Raw genomic sequence first — 21,314 nt, 5'->3', positions numbered from 1 at the left:
TTTCTATTCTCTATTTTGTTTATTTCTGCTCAAATATTTATTATTTTCTTCCTTCTCTTAACTTCAGGAAGTTTGTTCATCTTTCTTGTTCCTTTAGGTATAACTTTAGGTTGTTTGAGGTTCTTATTTCTAATGTAGACATTTACCACTATAAACTTCTCTTTAGTACTGCTTCTGCTGCATACTAAAATTTGGTATGTTGTATTTTTGTTTTCATTTGTCTCAAGATATTTTCTAATTTCTCTTGCAATTTCATCCTTGACCAACTGAATATTCAAGCATGTAGTGATTTTCACATGTATGTGAATTTTAGTTTTCTTTTCACTATTGATTTTTCATTTCATTGAGCTTCTTTAAGATGGACATTTTCAATTCTTCGTCAGTTAATTCATTGATCTCTATTTCTTTAGGACCAGTTTCTGATGATTAATTTTTCTTCTTCATTGGGCCACATTTGTCTGTTTCTTCACAGGCCTTGTTATTCTTTGCTGGGATTTGAAGAAAACAGCCCCCCTTCCCCAGTCTTTACAGACTGACTTCACACAGGAGATCTTTGCCAATTAGCATGGGTAAAGATTCTAGGGGCTTCTCAAACCTTTTCTGGAGATGTTTCCTCTGGCCTTTGTTTGCAATTTTCCCAATGAGGAGAGAACTTCTGGTTTCTTTTCCAGGAGCTCATATTCTCTTCCTCCCTCTGGTGTTTGTCTGCGGTACTGCAGTCTGTGGTGACGCAACAAGGGGCTTTCACGCCTGCTGGGCTTCGTAGGTCCACAGGCTTCCCATGAGCACTTGAGCTCGGGCGGGTCGCCCCTGGAAAGCGGAGTACTGGGCTCAGGTCTGCTGTTCTCCTTCCCTCCTGTCGGAGTTGCCGCAAGTTAGTGTTTTCACCAAACGTGCTGAGCTGTGCGATGTTCAGGTAGGAGCCATTTTGGGTAAAATACAACAGCTTTTTTTTTTTTTTTAATGTTTCAGTGCGGCTTTTCTTAAGCTTCCGGGAGGCTTGCACTTGCCTGAGGTACTTGGTGTTCTGAACTAGCTCTGCGGTTCTCATAAGGGCTTTTGGAGTCACGTACAGTTGTCAGGTCAGGTTCTCTGTGGAGGAAGGAGGTCTGGGGCTTCCTGTGCAGCCCCCCTAGCCTCTCCGGCTCGCAGATTGTTTCCTTGCCGCGGCCTCAGGTGGTCCTCGCGCGTCTCTGTTGTGGGTCCTCATCTCCTAAGGTTGTTGGTCATACTGAAGTCACCGTATGACTGCATCTCACCTCAGTTACTTATTTTAAGGGCTTATCTCCAAATAGAGTTCCATTGTGAGAGACTGGCAGTTAGAACTTCCACGTACAGACTGTGGGGGAGCACAATTCAGCCCATAACAAGGAAGAATATAGTTTGAAACAATATGTCTTTGGTAAATGTAAAAATAAGGGGACCAATCACTTGAAGTCTAGTAATCGCCAATAATAAAATATAGGCTTCTGTAACAAATGAAAATAAACATAAGATAGTTAAAAAAGGCAGGTCTCATATCTTATTTAATGTTAAATATACATTAAAATTAATTTTAATGCATGATATATTTTTGAGCTGTGTGACTAACCACAATGCTGTGAAATATTAGCAAAACAAGTAAATTGATCAACTAGAAAAGCTATTTGGAAATGGAAACTCAGGGCCTGCAATTTTGTTTTTGACGTTTGAACCAGGAAGACGTAGCTCTGTAAACATTAGAGCATGTGTTCGCTTTTGATGTCTACTTTAAATCTATAGTTTGATAGAGTATGAGCTTTGAACTAGTGTAACATAGACCCTTCTCATTACTTTAAAGAGAATTTCTCCTTAATATGTTTTATTTAATAGTTGCAGTAAAACTAGAGAATGTAAACATTTTATACTACAGATTATTTGATTTTTAAATGCTCCAGCTTTTTTATTCTTTTTGTTGAACACGAAGTCATTATACAATAAATGATAGAGGAAAATTTCAGGGTTAAATAACAGCGAAACTCAAAAGTCATAAAGCTTAGAAGAAATGAAAGTGGCATTGATGGGCTGGAATAATAATGTTGGACCTTTGGTGAAATTTGAATGAACTATATATCGTATTCCTGAAAATAGAAAATTCCTGAAAAAATTCCCCAGTGACTTAAAAGCATAAACCTCAGTGTGTGTTGCTGTTAGCCAGTTATGACTCTAGCATCTCCCTTTGCAAAGCAGATATGACTATTAAATATTACTCTGGCTAGTGTTGAGCTTTAATCAATTAGTAATATTCCCATTTTAGGGGAAGAACACAGAATAAAGTGCTTTTAGGGTAGATTTGAACTCTTGTACTTACCTTTCCATCTTCAGTCCAGACTTGGATAACATTAATTTCAGTGCACAAATATTTCATTAATGATGAGAAAAGTAATCTGAATTTTAGTTTGAGAGACTCCTTTCCGTTGTTGCATATTGAAAGCAGTCACTCATCTTTAAATAGCAGCTGCGGACTCTAGGGAAGAATTTAGAAAATTTTATTTAGAAACATATGATCAACTTATGTAGGTTGTTTACCTCATTCTTCATTGGGGAGGATATCTGCATAAAAAAGGAGTCCTTTCTCCAGAATTCTTCTGTGATAGTGTTTTGCCACCTGTAATGGTAATTTTCTTTCTGTAGCATCAAAACTGGTGGCTTTGGAAAAACTGGAACTTGCAAAAGTGCTTTCATTTCTGCACAAATAACACATTCTATTTCATCATAGCTACTTTTACGCTCTTCTTTATATTAGTATTTTTATGACACGGTTATAAGATTTTTCAATAATGTTTGAGACACTTTCATATATTTGTTTATTCTCAGTATTCACTAGTGATAGTTTATGCCCATTGTCATTGATGTTTATGATGTATTATCCAATTTTTAACAATATTAAAAAATATATTTGCCATATATCATCTCCTTTGATCTTCTCAGCAACTTTATAAGATTGGTGTTATTTTCATTAGTGATGAAGAGATTAAGGCATTGACATCCAAACCTTGACCTTCTGATAATAAAGTTCAAAATCTGCCAGACATTGCCTCTTCAGGCATTATAGTCAGAAAAATTAAAGAAATGTAATAAAATAAGAGGAGCAATGAAAAAAGGAAAGACTCCTCTCTAGTCATTTTTTTGAGAGAGACTGTTGCATGCTTACTAATGTATCCCCAGCATCAAGCATGCTATTTTTCATTAAATATATATGCAGTAGTTTTCCTACTAGTAATATTTTATTCTAAGTTGAAAATTCAACTTTGAATAAAATAATATTGCTAAATATAAGCTAAACTGAAAATTGTTCTGAAAACTTTGTGACAGATCAGGGCGTATGAATCTATAAAAGTAATTACATTTAACCCAAATGTTGCATCTGATTTTTTCATTTTGTGTAACCTGTTAGGTAACTTATGAGAAAACTGTAATTGTAAAATCATAACAATCTTGTTTTAAAAAACATCTTTAATGGAGATATCCTTAAAAGCAAAAACTAGATGTGTTCTTTTAATCTATGAAATTTGAAAACTTGGATGGTGCTTAGCACAAAGAGCTGGACACACAGAGCAGGTGCTGAGTAACTGTACCGAAGCGGCTGTGTGGTCTTAGACGTCTCTCTGGGATAATGATGCACACAAGGGGGGCACTTCCTTAGTTCTGCTAATGATCTATTTCTTGATTTGGGCGCAGTTTTATTGTGTTAAACTTGTGAAAATTATATGTCCTGTATATTTAGGACTTTGAACATATATGTTGTACATCAATCAAAAATGTGATAAATAAGAATATGTAGAATTTTAAATATTTTCATAGTACTCACATTTGTACCCATTTTTAAAAGCTTCAATAAATAACATGAAAACAACAGAGACATATATCAGATCTATCCCTTAAATCTCTGCAGCATGTCTATGAATTTCTCATTTTTCCCACTTTTTTAACCCAGTCTCCATTAGTGTAAATAATAATATAAAACTAAAGTTAATATACTTATTTGTGAAATGTATTACATTAGCTTCTAATTCTTAATTTAAAAGGCAGATTTATGAATATTTTCCTTTGCTTTAGTTTGTTTCCCTTTTGTAGTCTTGATCTAAATTCTGGAAAGTAGTATATAAAGGGACTCTGGTATAAAGAGAAATAATAGAATTACTCTATCCATTTATGTTGCAATGTAATGAGTGAAACAGGACTGAGGTTGAAGTTTAAACAGGAACATTTTAATTTATTTTCTTGTAAAATGTGTTATTTTATTGGTCTTCTTCATTATGGTCACTTTTAAGGCCTGGTCTGTTTGGTTACATTGAATGAATTAACTTGATGCGCATCATTATAAAAACGTCAGAAATGTCTTTGAGCTGAATATTTCCATGTTAAGCTATTTTTCAGCGTTTAGTGTTCAAACAAAACAAAATGTAAATTAGTTGTCCTTATTTAAAAGTCAAAGGACTTCATATAAATTACTAGATTTATTTTCCCTTAAATACCTGAACCTATATGGATACAATTGCAAAATTTGCTTAACCTTAATTGTGTTTTCTTTGTTCAGTTGCACTGTTCGTCTCTAGTCCATTATAGTGCTCAACCCCTGCACCAGTACCTATTCTATTAACCTCATATTTCCCTTTACTCAATTATATTGCCTCCTTACCTCTAAGCATTTGATGTTGTTTAATGTCATAGGCTATATTGGTAATTGTATGAGTCTGTGAGGGCTGCTGTAGTAAAATACCACACAGACTGGGTGGCTTAAACACAAAAACTGATTTTCTCAGAGTTTTGGCAGCTAGAAATTTATGATCTAGGTGCTGCCCTATTCAGTTTCTGGAGAGATTTCTGCTCCTGGCTTGTAGAAGCCATGTTCTTACTTTGTCCTTATCTAGCCTTTCCCCTGTGTGTGTGAAGGACAGATTTCTGGTGACTCCTCCATTTTATAAAGATGCCAGTTTTATTGGATGCCATATTTATCTTAGGATCTATTTATCCTAATTACTTTGACAAAGCCCTATCTCTAAATGTAATCACATTGGGGATTGAAACTTCATCATAAGAATTTGAAGGGGGCCTCAATTCAGTTAATAATAATACTAATATTTCATTATATATATTATAACAGAACTGATATGCTCACTAACAGTCCTTTTAGCATTGCTTTCCCAGTAATTTCTGTTTAGTAAATTCAATGTTCACTAGCATTTTTATCCTGAATTATCTAGTCATTTTTTAGTCAAATATTTATTGCATTGTTCTATGTCCAAATATTATTCTATGAGTTGGATAAGCCCCTGAATTAGAAAGAAAGAGAGAAAAAAAAGCCTACTGTCAGAGATCTTATGTTCCAATGAGGAGGTGAGACATAATGGACAAAGAAAATAAAATAAATAACATGTCAAAAGGTAGTAAATACTATGGTAATAAGTATATGGAAGAAAAGAAGGAAAAAAGGATAGAGAATAACAATGGCAAAGTTATAGTACAATTTAAAATAGAGTAGTCAGTTATCTTTGGAAAGGTGACATTAAAGAAGATTGAAAGAGGTGAGGCACTGAGTCATGTAGATATTTGAAGGAAGAATATTCTAGACAGGAAACTGCAATGGCAAAAGCTGTAATGCTGGAGCATGCCTGGCATATTCAAAGAACAGAGTTCAGTGTGGCAAGAGGGGAGTGGCTGAGAGAAAGGCAGAGATGTAAGAGGGGCGTCACGGGCCTCATAGGTCGTGTGGACTTTGTCTAAGTTCAGCAGGTCATCTTGCCTTGGAAAGACCTGGGGAAGGTGGTCAGTGGTTCTTGGGTGGTCAAAAAGTCTTTGCCTTGATAATTTTAAAAAAATAATTTTGCCTTGATAATTGACCAAAAAATGTCTGGGTGTAAAATTATTTGGTCACACGTAAGGATGTTTGCCAATGTTCTTAGGTTACATTCCACTGTGGAATTTTTCTATGGAATAGTTTGATCAGTCTCATTTTTCCCCCATTTTTTGAGTGATAGCTTATTTTCCCAATTATTTCTTTTCTTGTGAAACTCATGAACTTTTAAAATACATATAAAATACCAAGTGGTATTTTAAAATATATTAATTGACATTTTGTTAAACTTGGGTAATTAAAAAATTATGTTTAAGTTTATTTTATATTGTTTAGTTTACCTCTTTGGACTATCTCTCATGCATATAATGCATACAGTGGAGCTTCATTTATAAGTTACTGTTGTCTTTCTAATTCTTTTTAACTCCTTATTATATTTTATTTTGTTTAATTTGCCCATTCTCATCTTCTGTATCTTCTCTGTTTGAAGTGGTGCAAGTTATGATTTTACTTCTGTCTAATGACTATAATGCTCTTTTGGAACACTTCTAGTTCACATTTGATTTCCTCTGTTTTTGCCATAGTTTTTGCCAAATGAGCTATCGTAACTCAGCTTTGTATTTGTGCTTCAGAGGCAACTGTGCATATGTGTGCATGTGGGAACAAGGTGTGTAGGTGTGTTTATTATTTTATTTGTGGAGAATTGCTTGGCCATGATTTTCTCAGTCTCCATCTAATTATTTCTCTAGTGATTGTCTTTTCTCTCAAATATTTATATATATTTTTTGCCATTTTTCTTGTTACTATCTTTTATAGGTTCTAATCTGCTTTGCTTTTCCAGAAGAGTTATAGGTAGAATATATTATGTGTAGGTGCCTATAGTAGTAGTTGAGAGCTGTGCAAGATATTCACAGTTATGTAGGAAATTTTCTAAAGCCTCAGAGGTTTGAGTCAGTTTTACCTATTAATTCCTCAACCAAGCATTCAGAGATGTGGGACATTCACAATAAAAAAGTACATCTTATTGTCTCAGCCAACAACTAAGACTCAGCTAACTTTCTGAAAATATGGCTTAGTTCATTATTTACTGAACTCTGAATCCTGTAGTCTTTAGAACAAGGATATTCATTTCCCTCACGTGCAAGTAAGTGATTTTGCTTTGTACTCCTGCAGATGCGAGTTAATTTTGAGATACGTACCTTAGACTTTGATATCTGTAGCTAGCCATGAGTTCTTCTTTATTCTTCTTCCTGAGTTTTCTCCTACTCTGTTTTTATTGCTTTGAGAATTCTGTTTTATAGTTTTCAGTTTAATCTATCAATTTTTCTGTTTTTCTCCTTTTTTGCCAAATATGAAATATTTTTGTTTCTTGTTCTTTCTTGCTTTTGGGTAGTTTTTTTTTTTTTTTTTTTTTTCAGAAGAGAAAGTAAGTGTGGAATGCAATTTCTGATCAGTTAATTTTTTGAAACATTTCTTACTCAATTTTTTACTGTAGTTTCTCCATTCCTCTTTGGGTAATAGAGTTTTGTTCATTACCAGTTTTTTTCTGGAGAGGCACATTATAACAATATTTTCTGAACAATTGCTTTTATTTATTTTATTTATATTTATACTTCCTAAAATATATTTTCTATAAAGTATATTTATCTGTTGCCTTTATATATGAAAAAAGTAAAGGGTTGATAGGAATTTGAAATCTTGAACCTTGATTTTTTTCCCCTAACGACATGGTAGACCTTGCTCCAATATCTCTATACAGTGCATGTCACCATGAAGATGTTTTCCCTAGATTATTGCTGTGTCCTATTCAAGAGCATATCTTTTAATGGATTATATGTCTCATTTTAACCATAAGATACTTGATAGCCCAGAAAAATTAATATGCACAGTCACATGTGGGATAAGTTTAGAAAGCAGAGCTTTAATTTATTGCCAATAACAAAATTCTAAAAATCAACTCCAGAAGGTATCATAATTTATACTATATTATTAAACTAATGGTGTTAGTGCTCAACACTAACAGTGTTTAGCAATAAATGGAGATGGTCCACATTTCATTTAATGGTTGCTTCCACTGTTAAAAAAGAGGAGTTTTCCATAAGAACTCAATGAATGAATTTATCAAGAAGACCATGCTCCTTTTTCAAGGGCTCTCCTTTTCTCAGTTTAGATAAGGAGAGGAAGCAAGGTGGTATATTTGCCTAGTCTCACCAGTATTCTATTAGTAAATAAATTCAAGGACTTAAATGACGGAATCCTGTTAGCCTTTAGCACCAGAAATCACGAAAGGATTGAAGACTAATCTCTTGATTTGTGTGATACATAAACAGTAACCCTAGGAATATCAAATTGATGAAATAAAAAAGAGACATAAAATGTCTCATTGATATTTCCTTTAGCTGTAAATGTCATCTTAAATGGAGTCTACTTCATCAAATGATGGACAAATATGAAAAAAAATAGTCTGCTTTGGCTGGCAGCAATTCAAAGTTTATCACATTCTTCATCCCACACCACCAAGAAAAATTTTGAAAAGCCAATCTACATAAATGCATTTAAAAACACATTTACTAAAAGACATAAAATCTTCCATAAAACAAACATTGACCTGAATGCTATCAGATTAAACAGCAACTTCCTTTTCTGTTTGTTCTTTATTGTTTACTATATGATACTAGACAATACTATGGGCTTTATATGTATTTTGCCCTTTAATTTTTACAATCAAGAGTAAGAATTTGATTATGTTTCACACATATTTTTAAACGTTATTTTTGTAATAATGTGTTACATAGGGTCTTCCTCTGAATATAAAATATGTAACATTAACAAGGTATATTAGTTTTGATGATAAGAAAACTTATAACTTTACTTCAGGCAAAAAGGGAGTAAACCCTTGTTCTGTGATAATGCCTAAAGCAATTTTGATGATACTGAGTACATTTTACATGGCTGGAAAAATGTCTGATAATGCACACAGGATCCATTGTTAGAAATTAGATATTTTCATCCAAAGTACCTGACAATGAGTAAAAAGCTAAAATCATTGTACAGACTAGTGAAATAAAGAAAATGGAAAGCTCAAATCATTGCACAAATTGATGAAATAGAAAAGAAAACAAAAAGCTAAAATTATTGTACACTAAAACATGCTTTCCCATACTGTGCAAACCAAACAAAAATTTCTCTAATTATATATCAAATATTTTGAACATCTGTATTAAACATTATACTACTCTATAATTGATGTATTAATACATTTTAAGTAAAGACATTTTTCATATAGTCCTAAAATTTAAAAGTTTTCTGACCTCTACTTATTTATACCCCATACCCTTATACCATGTAGAAATTCTATTTAGGGTTAAATCATAAATCAAGCTATTATGTTATGTTTTGGCAGATTTCATGTTTACAATTCAGTGGGCATGCACTATGAGAAATCCCAAAATCCAAACATTGAGATTATGCAGCCAGAAAGAATAATTAATAGGGTAAATCATTTAGATACTTCATATCTATCCATTATTTAATCTATTTTCATCTCAGATATCAGTACAGAAGTGTCACTTCTTAACAGAGGATATGAAACATAGTACTCATCATTGCTGAGACAATAGATCAGAAAATATTTATCATTGAACAGGAAGATAGATAAAAAAACAGTCTATGCCATTGGAATGAAGAAGGAGATATCTAAGCTGGCCTGTGCATACAGTAAAACAACAAATTTGACTGGATCTATACTGTTGGAACTCAACCAAGAATTAGGAGAAGTGCAAGTTGTAGTGCTCCAAAATCTTACAACTACAGACGATCTACGGTTAAAAGAACATATGGGATGTGAACAGTTTCCAGAAATGGGTTTTTTTAATGTGTCTGATTTCTCTCAGACTGTTCAAGTACAGTTGGACAATATCCATCATATCATAGACAAATTTTCACAAATGCCTAGGGCGCCTAACTGGTTTTCTTGGCTTCACTGGAGATGGCTGGTAATTGTAGGTCTGCTTTGGTTATGTAACTGTATTCCTATTATGTTAATGTGTGTGTGCAATTTAGTTAGTAGTTTAAAACCTATACATGCTTATGTTACTCTACAAGAAGATATGTCAAAGAAATAATCAATCCTCCCATGTTTTCTTCCATCTGCTACCTCTATAGCTTTTCTTCTTTCTTCCTAATTACAACCGTTAAATAGAATTCATGCCTCATATCGAATTTACCGAGTATCATAATTCCTCCAAGTGGTAAAGATACCTCAAGACAAATGCTGGGCATAGAAGCCACAGGGCATAAATCTGAAAAGAAGTAAAAAGCTAACCTTTTCATACAATATGGCTTCTCTCTCACTTACCAACTTTACATCTCCCTGTATGGCCCCGGAAGATGACTGGTTAGCCAGAGACGGGTAAGATTCCTCAAGGGAGGAACAACCTAAGACAGGCACAGTCGCAGGGGGGCCATCAGGTGAGAAATTGGGGATCAACAGTGGTGAAGCTTAGAACCTCACCACCCCCCTGTTTTGAGAGAAATCTTCTGCATCTGTGGATGTTTTAATGTTTTAATGTCCTTTTCTAGCTTGGATTAACACATAGTCTACAGGCACACACCTGATCATCTACAATTGCTCTCTTACAACACTAAACTATGTTTTCTACCTTTATCTTGCATCTGCCTACCACTTCAGCATTTTATTAAAAATAAAAATAATAATAAAAGGAGAAATGTGGGATCCACATATAAATCAAGTATAAAAATCAAACGATTATTCATATTTGACTTGATTGTTTATATTTCATAATGCGTGATCAAAACTGAAAGTTTCTGTGATGACTGTCCTTGTACTGTTGACCATGTAAGAACTTATTCACTATGCAAGAATTTGTTTACCATATAAGAACTTGTTCGTTATGCTTCAGAAGATTGGAGACTGACAAGAATTAGGCTTGAGGTGGATTAATGATTGTGCATTGAGCATTGACTCCCCTATACAGAATATTATTGTAGTTAACAACCATTTGATCAATAAATATGAGAGATGTCCTCTCAAAAAAAAAAAACAGTCTAAAAGATGTTATTTACAGAGCAGTTCCTAATACCTAAGAGAAAGTAATTCTACAAAGTACACAGGAAAGAAAGAACAACCATCTAAATCAAATATGATCAAAGATACTTTTTATTTAAGAGCTAAAATACAAACAATTGCAGAATATATTAAGAAATTTCTTACAATTTTCATGACACAGGAAAATGAGATGGTGGGAGAGCTAAGCACTGGTTAAAAACCTCATGGAGTATCAGGTGGGAAACAGTAACTTGGACAACATAAAGAGAGGAGAATTTCCAACCTAATTGAATCTAATGTTATTGTGGCTGTTTTTCACCACTTCCTTAGTAATAAGTAACTATATGTATAAAAATATATTTCTAAAACTATTAGTCTTTTTTAAGCAAATTTACTCAGCAAAATTCTCATTCTATGAGATGAGTTTAGTCATCTTCAGAGAATGTTTTAATCTTTATAAAAAATCCTTTCATGGATTCTTTTTTTAAAATTAATTAATTTATTTTTAGTATCATTCATATGCACTTGCATGAACAATATTGTGGTTACTAGATTCTGCCCATTATCAAGTACCCACCACATACCCCATTATAGTCACTGTCCATCAGCATAGTAAGATGCTATAGAATCACTATTGGTCTTCTCTGTAACTTCCCTGTGTCCCCTCCACCCCCCATATTATGTGTACTAAGCATAGTGCCCCTTTTTCCCCTTGTCTTTCCCTTCCCACCCATCCTCCTCAGTCCCTTTTCCTTTGGTAACTGTTACTCCATTTTTGGGTTCTGTGAGTATGCTGCTGTTTTCTTTCTTCAGTTTTTTCTTTGTTCCTTTAGTCCACAGATGAGTGAAATCATTTGATACTTGTCTTTCTCCACCTGGCTTATTTCACTGAGCATAATACCCTCTAGCTCCATCCATGTTGTTGCAAATGGTAGGATTTGTTTTCTTCTTATGGCTGAGTAATATTCCATTGTGTATATGTACCACATATTCTTTATCCATTCATCTACTGATGGACACTTAGGTTGCTTCCAATTCTTTGCTATTGTAAATAGTGGGGCGATAAACATAGGGGTGTGTCTGTCTTTTTCAAACTTGAGTGCTGCATTCTTAGGGTAAATTCCTAGGAGTGGAATTCCTGGGTCAAATGGTAAGTTTATTTTGAGCATTTTGAGGAACCTCCATACTGCTTTCCACAATGGTTGAACTAATTTACATTCCCACCAGCAATGTAGGAGGGTTCCCCTTTCTCCACAGCCTCGCCAACATTTGTTGTTGTTTGTCTTTTGGATGGTAGCCATCCTTACTGGTGTGAGGTGATACCTCATTGTAGTTTTAATTTGCATTTCTCTGATAATTAGCGATGTGGAGCATCTTTGCATGTGTCTTTTGGACTATTTCTTTTTTGGAGAACTGTCTGTTCAGTTCCTCTGCCCATTTTTTAATTGGATTGTTTTTTGTTTGTTGAGGTGGGTGAGCTCTTTATATATTTGGACGTCAGGCCTTTGTCGGAACTGTCATTTTCAAATATATTCTCCCATACTATAGGGTTCCTTTTTGTTCTATTGATGGTGTCTTTTGCTGTACAGAAGCTTTTCAGCTTAATATAGTCCCACTTGTTCATTTTTGCTATTGTTTTGCTTGCCCGGGGAGATATGTTCAAGAAGAGGTCACTCATGTTTATGTCTAAAAGGCTTTTGCCTATGTTTTTTTCTAAGAGTTTTATGCTTTCATGACTTACATTCAGGTCTTTGATCCATTTTGAATTTGCTTTCATGTATGGGGCTAGACAATGGTTCAGTTTCATTCTCCTACATGTAGCTGTCCAGTTTTGCCAGCACCATCTGTTGCAGAGACTGTCATTTACCCATTGTATGTCCATGGCTCCTTTATCAAATATTAATTGACCATATATGTTTGGGTTAATGTCTGGAGTCTCTAATCTGGTCCACTGGTCTGTGGCTCTGTTCTTTTGCCAGTACCAAATTGTCTTGATTACTATGGCTTTGTAGTATAGCTTGAATTTGGGGAGTGAGATCCCCCCTACTTTATTCTTCTTTCTCAGGATTGCTTTGGCTATTCGGGATCTTTGGTGTTTCCATATGAATTTCTGAATTATTTGTTCCAGTTCATTGAAGAATGTTGCTGGTAATTTGATAGGGATTGTGTCAAATCTGTATATTGCTTTGGGCAGGATGGCCATTTTGATGATATTAATTCTTCCTAGCCACGAGCATCGGATGAGTTTCCATTTGTTAGTGTCCCCTTTAATTTCTCTTAAGAGTGACTTGTAGTTTTCAGGGTATAGGTATTTCACTTCTTTGGTTAGGTTTATTCCTAGGTATTTTATTCTTTGTTTTCCTGATTTCTCTTTCTATTGGTTCATTGTTAGTGTATAGGAAAGCCACAGATTTCTGTGTGTTAATTTTGTATCCTACAACTTTGCTGTATTTCGATATCAGTTCTAGTAGTTTTGAAGTGGAGTCTTTAGGGTTTTTTATGTACAATATCATGTCATCTGCAAATAGTGACAGTTTAACTTCTTCTTTACAAATCTGAATTCCTTGTATTTCTTTGTTTTGTCTGATTGCCATGGTTAGGACCTCCAGTACTATGTTAAAGAACAGTGAGGAGAATGGGCATCCCGACCTCAGAGGAAGAGCTTTCAGCTTCTCGCTGTTCAGTATGATGTTGGCTGTGGGTTTATCGCATATGGCCCTTATTATGTTGAAGTACTTGCACTCTATTCCCATTTTTCTGAGAGTTTTTATCATGAATTGATGTTGAATTTTGTCAAATGCTTTTTCAGCATCTATTGAGATGATCATGTGGTTTTTGTCTTTCTTTTTGTTGATGTGATAGATGATGTTGATGGATTTTCGAATGTTGTACCATCCTTGCATCCCTGGGATGAATTCCACTTGGTTATGGTGTATGATCCTTCTGATATATATATTTGAATTCGATTTGCTAATATTTTATTGAGTATTTTTGCTTCTACATTCATAAGGGATATTGGTCTGTAATTTTCTTTTTGGTGGGGTCTTTGCCTGGTTTTGGTATTAGGGTGATGTTGGCTTTATAGAATGAGTTTGGGAGTATTCCCTCCTCTTCTATTTTTTGGAATACTTTAAGGAGAATGGGTATTATGTCTTCTATGTATGTCTGATAAAATTCTGAGTTAAATCCGTCTGGCCCGGGGATTTTGATCTTGGGTAGTTTTTTGATTACCGTTTCAATTTCTTTGCTCGTACTTGGTTTGTTTAACTTTTGTGTTTCTTCGTTGGTCAGTCTTGGAAGGTTGTATTTTTCTAGGAAGTTGTCCATTTCTTCTAGGTTTTCCACCTTGTTAGCATAAAGGTTTTCATAGTAGTCTTTAATAATACTTTGTATTTCTGTGGAGTCTGTCGTGATTTTTCCATTCTCATTTCTGATTCTGTTGATTTGTGTTGATTCTCTTTTTCACTTAGTTTGGCTAGAGGCTTATCTATTTTGTTTATTTTCTCAAAAAACCAGCTCTTGGTTTCATTGATTTTCTCTATTGTTTTATTCTTCTCAATTTTGTTTATTATTTCTCTGTTCTTTATTATGTCCCTCCTTCTGCTGACTTTAGGCCTCATTTGTTCTTCTTTTTCCAGGTTCGATAATTGTGATGTTAGACTATTCATTTGGGATTGTTCTTCCTTCTTTAAGTGCCTGGATCACTATATACTTTCCTCTTAAGGCTGCTTTCGTTGCGTCCCACCGACGTTGGGCCTTTGTGTTGTTGTTGTCATTTGTTTCCATATATTCCTTGATCTCTCTTTTAATTTGTTCGTGATCCATTGATTATTTAGGAGCATATTGTTAAGCCTCCATGTGTTTGTGAGCCTTTTTTTTTCTTTGTAGAATTTATTTCTAGTTTTATACCTTTGCGGTCTGAAAAATTGTTTGGTAGAATTTCAATCTGTTGGAATTTACTGAGGCTCTTTTTGTGACCTAGTATGTGGTCTATTCTGGAGAATGTTTCATGTGCAGTTGAGAAGAATGTATATCCTGTTGCTTTTGGATGTAGAGTTCTATAGATGTCTATTAGGTCCATCTGTTCTAGTGTGTTGTTCAGTGCTTCCATGTCCTTACTTATTTTCTACCCAGTGGTTTTATCCTTTGGGGTGAGTGGCGTGTTGAATTCTCATAAAATGAATGCATTGCATTCCTTTTCCCCCTTTAGTTCTGTTAGTATTTGTTTCACATATGCTGGTGCTCCTGTGTTGGGTGCATATATATTTAGAATGTTTATATCCTCTTGTTGGACTGAGCCCTTTATCATTATGTAATGTCCTTCTTTATTTCTTGTTACTTTCTTTGTTTTGAAGTCTATTTCGTCTCATACTAGTACTGCAACCCCTGCTTTCTTCTCCGTGTTGTTTGCCTGAAATATGCTTTTCCATCCCTTGACTTTTAGTCTGTGTATATCTTTGGGTTTGAGGGGAGTTTCTTGTAAGCAGCATATAGATGGGTCTTGCTTTTTTATTCATTCTATTTCTCTGTGTCTGTTGATTGGTGCATTCAGTCCGTTTATATTTAGGGTGGCTATTGAAAGATATGTACTTATTGCCATTGCAGGCTTTAGATCTGTGGTTACCAAAGGTTCAAGGTTAGCTTCTTTATTATCTTACTGCCTATCTTAGCTCGTTTATTGAGCTGTTATATATACACTGTCTGGACATTCTTTTCTTCTCTCCCTTCTTATTCCTCCTCCTCCATTCTTTATATGTTGGTTGTTTTATTCTGTTCTCTTTCATGTTTCCTTTAACTGCTTTTAGTGGGTAGTTGATTTTATTTTTTGCCTTTAGTTAGTATTTGGTTCATCTGCTTTCTTTGCTATGATTTTATTTTCTCTGGTGACATCTGTTTAGTCTTAGCAGTGCTCCTGTCTAGAACAGTCCTTCTAAGGTACCCTGTAGAGGTGGTTTGTGGGAGGCAAATTCCCTCAACTTTTGCTTGTCTGGGAATTGTTTAATACTTCTGTTGTATTTAAATTGTAATCGTGCTGGTTACAGTATTCTTGCTTCAAGGCCCTTCTGTTTCACTGCATTAAATATATCTTGCCATTATCTTCTGGGCTGTAAGGTTTTTGTTGAGAAGTCTGATGATAGCCTGATTGGTTTTCCTTTATAGGTGACCTTTTTCTCTCTAGCTGCCTTTAAAACTCTTTCCTTGTCCTTGATCTTTGCCATTTTAATTATTACGTGTCTTGGTGTTGTCCTCCTTGGGTCCTTACTGTTGGGAGTTCTGTATATTTCCATGGTCTATTCGATTATTACTTCCCCCAGTTTGGGGAAGTTTTCAGCAATTATTTCTTCAAAGACACTTTTTATGCCTTTTTCTCTCTCTTCTTCTTCTGGTACCCCTATAATATAGTTTTTTTTCCTTTTGGATTGGTCACACAGTTCTCTTAATATTGTTTCATTCCTGGAGATCCTTTTATCTCTCTCTATGTCAGCTTCTATGCGTTCCTGTTCTCTGGTTTCTATTCCACCAATGGCCTCTTGCATATTATCCATTCTGCTTATAAATCCTTCCAGAGTTTGTTTCACTTCTGGAATTTCCTTCCGGACGTCTGTAATCTCCCTCCAGACGTCTGTAATCTCCCTCAGGACTTCATCCCTTAGCTCTTGTATATTTCTCTGCATGTCCGTCAACATGTTTATGATTTTTATTTTGAATTCTTTTTCAGGAATACTCATTAGGTCTGTTTCCTCTGGTGTTGCCTCTGTGATCTTGGTTTGTCTGTAATTTTGCCTTTTCATGGTGATAGTAATAGTTTGCAGAGCTGGGACGAGTGAAGGGTGGAAGAACTTCCCTTCTTTTTGGTTTCTGGCCTTCTTCTCCTGGGAGAACAGCAGCCTCTAGTGGCTTGTGCTTGGCAGCTGTGTGCAGATGGGGCTTCTGATTCTTACCTGGCATCTCTTGAGTTTATCTCCGCTGTTGCTGTGGGTGTGGCCTGCCTTGCACTGCTGCTCTGACATGGTGGAGCCGTGTTCGAGGGGTTACAGCCGGGAGGCTATTTATCTCCATGAGGGTCCTCTGTGCTCCCTGCTGCCTAGGGGGTTAGAGTGCCTAGAGTTCCCCAGATTCCCTGCTGCTGGACTAAGTGTCCCAGGACACTTCCGTCTGGCAGTGGTGTCCCTGTCCCTTTAAGACTTCCAAAAAGCACTCGCCTTTCTTTGTCCCCAGGGTGCTGGCCACAGGGACCCGCTCACAGGTCTTACTGTCCTGTTTCCCTAGTATCCAGGACCCCACGCATGCACTGTGTGTGTCCTTTGGTGCGGATGGCTAGGGCTGGCTATTTAGCAGTCCTGGGCTCCCTCTCCCTCCCCACTCTGACTCCTCTCCTCCCCCCTGGAGCTGGGTTGTGGGGCGCTTGGGTCCCGCCGGGCCGGGGCTTCTTTCTTACCCCCTTCATTAGGCGCTGGGTTCTCGCAGGTGTGGATGTGGTCTGGCTATTGTCCTGTGTCTTCTGGTCTCTCTTTTAGGAAGAGTTGTCTTTGTTGTATTTTCAAAAATATATGTGATTTTGGGAGGAGATTTCCGCTGCTCTATTCATGCCGCCATCTTGGCTCTGCCTCCCAATTTGTAGTTTTTGAGGAACCTCCATACTGCTTTCCACATATGGTTGAACTAATTTACATTACCTCCAGTAGTGTAGGAGGGTTCCCCTTTCTCCTCATCCTTGCCAACACTTGTTTGCGTTTTGGATGGTGGCCATCCATACTGGTGTGAGGTGATATCTCATTGTGGTTTTAATTTGTATTTCTCTGATTAGCAATGTGGAGCATCTTTTCATGTGCCTGTTGGCCATTTGAATTTCTTCTTTGGAGAAATATCTGTTCAGATTCTGTGCCCGTTTTTTAATTGGCTTATTTGCTTTTTGTTTGTTGAGGTGCATGAGCTCTTTGTATATTTTGGATGTCAACCCTGTATTCGATATGTCATTTATGAATATATTCACCTATACTGTAGTATGTCTTTTATTCTACTCATGGTGTCCTTTGCTGTACAGAATCTTTTTAGTTTGATATAGTCCCACTTGCTCATTTTTGCTTTTGTTTCCCTTGCCTGGGGAGATATATTCATGAAGAAGTTGGTCATGTTTATGTCCAAGATATTTTTGCCTATGTTTTTCTCTATGAGTTGTATGGTTTCATGACTTACATTCAGGTCTTTCATCCACTTCGAGTTTACTTTTCTATATGGGGTTAGACAATAATCCAGTTTCATTCTCTTACATGTAGCTGTCCAGTTTTGCCAGCACCAGCTGTTGAAGAGGCTGTCATTTCCCCATTGTATATTCATGGCTCCTTTATCATATATTAATTGACCATATATGCATCGGTTTATATCTGGGCTCTCTAGTCTGTTCCATTGGTCTAGGGGTCTGTTTTTGTGCCAGTACCAAATTGTTTTGATTACTGTAGCTTTGTAGTAGAGCTTGAAGTCAGGGTGCATAATTATCCCTGCTTTATTCTTCCTTCTCAGGATTGCTTTGGCTATTTGGGGATTTTGTGGTTCCATATGAATTTTAGAACTATTTGTTCCAGTTCATTAAAGAATGCTGTTGGTAATTTGATAGGGATTGCATTGAATCTGTAGATTGCTTTCAGCAGGATGGCCATTTTGACAATAGTAATTCTTCCTAGCCAAGAGCATGGGATGAGTTTCCATTTGTTAGTGTCCTCTTTATTTCTCTTAAGAGTGTCTTGTAGTTTTCAGGGTATAGGTCTTTCACTTCCTTGGTTAAGTTTATTTCTAGATATTTTATTCTTCTTGATGCAATTGTGCATGGAATTGTTTTCCTGATTTCTCTTTCTGCTTGTTCATCATTAGTGTATAGGAATGCAACAGATTTCTGTGTATTAATTTTGTATCCTATAATTTTGCTGAATTCAGATATTAATTCTAGTAGTTTTGGAGTGGATTCTTTAAGGTTTTTTATGTACAATATCATGCCATCTGCAAACAGGGACAGTTTGACTTCTTCCTTACCAGTCTGAATGTCTTTTATTTCTTTGTGTTTTATGATTGCCATGGCCCAGGACCTCCAGTACTATGTTGTATAAAAATGGGGAGAGTGGGCATCCTTGTCTTGTTCCAGTTCTTAGATGGAAGCTTTCAGCTTCTCACTGTTAAGTATGATGTTGGCTGTGGGTTTGTCATATATGGCCTTTATTATGTTGAGGTACTTGCCCTCTATACCCATTTTGTTGTTGAGAGTTTTTATCATATAAGGATATTGAATTTTGTTGAATACTTTTCAGCATCTATGGAGATGATCATGTGATTTTTGTCCTTTTTTGTTGATGTGGTGGATGATGTTGATGGATTTTTGAATGTTGTACCATCCTTGCATCTCTGAGATGAATCCCACTTGATCATGGCGTATGATCCTCTTGATGTATTTTTGAATTTGATTTGCTAATATTTTGTTATGTGTTTTGGCATTGAAGTACATTTTGGGTATTGGTCTGTACTTTTCTCTTTTTGTGGGGTCATTGCCTTGTTGTGGTATTAGAGTGATGCTGGCTTCATAGAATATGTTTGGAAGTATTCCCTCCTCTTCTGTTTCTTTGGAAAGCTTTAAGGAGAGTGGGTATTATGTCTTCTCTAAATGTCTGATAAAATTCAGCAGTGAATCCATCTCATCCAGGGGTTTTGTTCTTGAATAGTTTTTTGATTACTGATTCAATTTCATTGCTGGTATTTGATCTGTTTAGATTTTGTTTCTTCCTCTGTCAGTCTTGGAAAGTGTATTTTTCTAGAAAGTTATCCATTTCTTCTAGGTTATCCAGTTTGTTAGTATATAGATTTTCATAGTATTCTCTAATAATTCTTTGTATTTCTGTACTGTCATGATTTTTCCTTTCTCATTTCTGATTCTGTTTGTGCATATAAATTCTCTTTTTCTCTTAATAAGTCTGGCTAGGGGTTTATCTATTTTGTTTATTTTGTCAAAGAACCAGCTCTTGGTTTCATTAATTTTTTCTTTTTCTTTCTTTTTCTTAATTTTTGTTTATTTCTTCCTGTGTTGCATGCATAGAAATTTATAATCATTATATCCTCTTCTGGGACTGACCCCTTTATTATTACATAATGTCCTTCTTTGTTGTGATTTTCTTTGTTTTGTAGTCTATTTTGTCTGATAGGAGTACTGAAACACCTGCTTTTTTCTCCCTATTAGTTGCATGAAATATTTTTTTTCCATCCATTCACTTTTTGTCTGTGTATGTCTTTGGGTTTGAAGTGAGTCTCTTGTAGTCCACGTAAAGGTAAGTCTTGTACTTTTATCCATTTATTGAATCTATGTCTTTTGATTGGTGCATTCAGACCATTTACATGTAGGGTGATTATCGATAGGTACCTACTTATTTCCATTGCAGGCTTTAGATTTGTGGTTACCAAAGGTTCAGGGGTAACTTCCTTACTATGTAAGAGTCTAACTTAACTCACTTAGTATGCTATTACAAACACAATCTAAAGGTCATCTTTTTTTTTTCCTCCTTTTTCTTCCTCCTCCATTCTTGGGTCTATCCCTTGGGTGACATCTCTTTAGCCTTAGGAATACTTCCGTCTATAGGAGTCCCTCCAAAATGCACTGTAGAGGTGGTTTGTGGGAGGTAAATTCTCTCAACTTTTGCTTATTAAATGATAACCTTGCCAGGTAGAATATTCTTGGTTCAAGGCCCTTCTGCTTCATTGCATTAAATATATCATGCCACTCCCTTCTGGCCTGTAAGGTTTCTGCTGAGCAGTGTGATGATAGACTGATGGATTTTCCTTTGTATGTGATCATATTTCTCTCTCTGGCTGCTTTTAATAGTCTGTCCTTACCTTGATCTTTGCCATTTAAATTACTATATGTCTTGTAGTTGTCCTCCTTGGGTTCCTTGTGTTAGGAGATGTGTGCACCTCCATATACTGAGAGACTATCTCCTTCCCCAGATTGGGGAAGTTTTCAGTAATTAGTTCCTCAAAGACACTTCCTATCCCTTTTTCTCTCTCTTCTTCTTCTGGTATGCCTATAATATGAATATTGTTCCATTTGGATTGGTACACAATTCTTTCAGTATTCTTTCATTCTTAGAGATCCTTTTTTCTCTCTGTTCCTCAACTTCTTTGTGTTCCTCTTCCCTAATTTCTATTTCATTTATTATCTCCTCCACCATTTCTAATCTGCTAATACCCTCCATTGTGCTCTTCAACAATTGGATCTCCATCCTAAATTCATTCCTGAGTTCTTGAATATTTTTCTGTACCTCTGTGAGCATGTTAATGATTTTTTTTGAAATCTCTTTCAGGAAGATTCATGAGGTCAATTTCATTTGAATATTTCTCAGGTGTATTCATAATTTTGCTATGAAACAGGTTCCTTTGATGTTTCATAATTTGTCT

The 21,314-nt window shown here is 35.6% G+C and overlaps 1 long non-coding RNA gene across 1 annotated transcript in view; it reads left to right on the top strand.

Annotated features, from left to right (window-relative positions):
- Positions 1-802: 802 nt before the first annotated feature.
- Positions 803-21,314, top strand: part of LOC140848205 (uncharacterized) — a 98,271-nt gene continuing 77,759 nt past the window's right edge. The window contains exon 1 of the long non-coding RNA XR_012128770.1: positions 803-916. This is a non-coding gene — a long non-coding RNA (uncharacterized lncRNA). The remainder of the gene's footprint in view (positions 917-21,314) is intronic.

The sequence above is a fragment of the Manis javanica genome, chromosome 3 (assembly GCF_040802235.1).
Source record: "Manis javanica isolate MJ-LG chromosome 3, MJ_LKY, whole genome shotgun sequence".
Taxonomy (NCBI): domain Eukaryota; kingdom Metazoa; phylum Chordata; class Mammalia; order Pholidota; family Manidae; genus Manis; species Manis javanica.
Note: the sequence above shows the minus strand (reverse complement) of the source record. Positions and strands in the feature narration are given on the sequence as shown.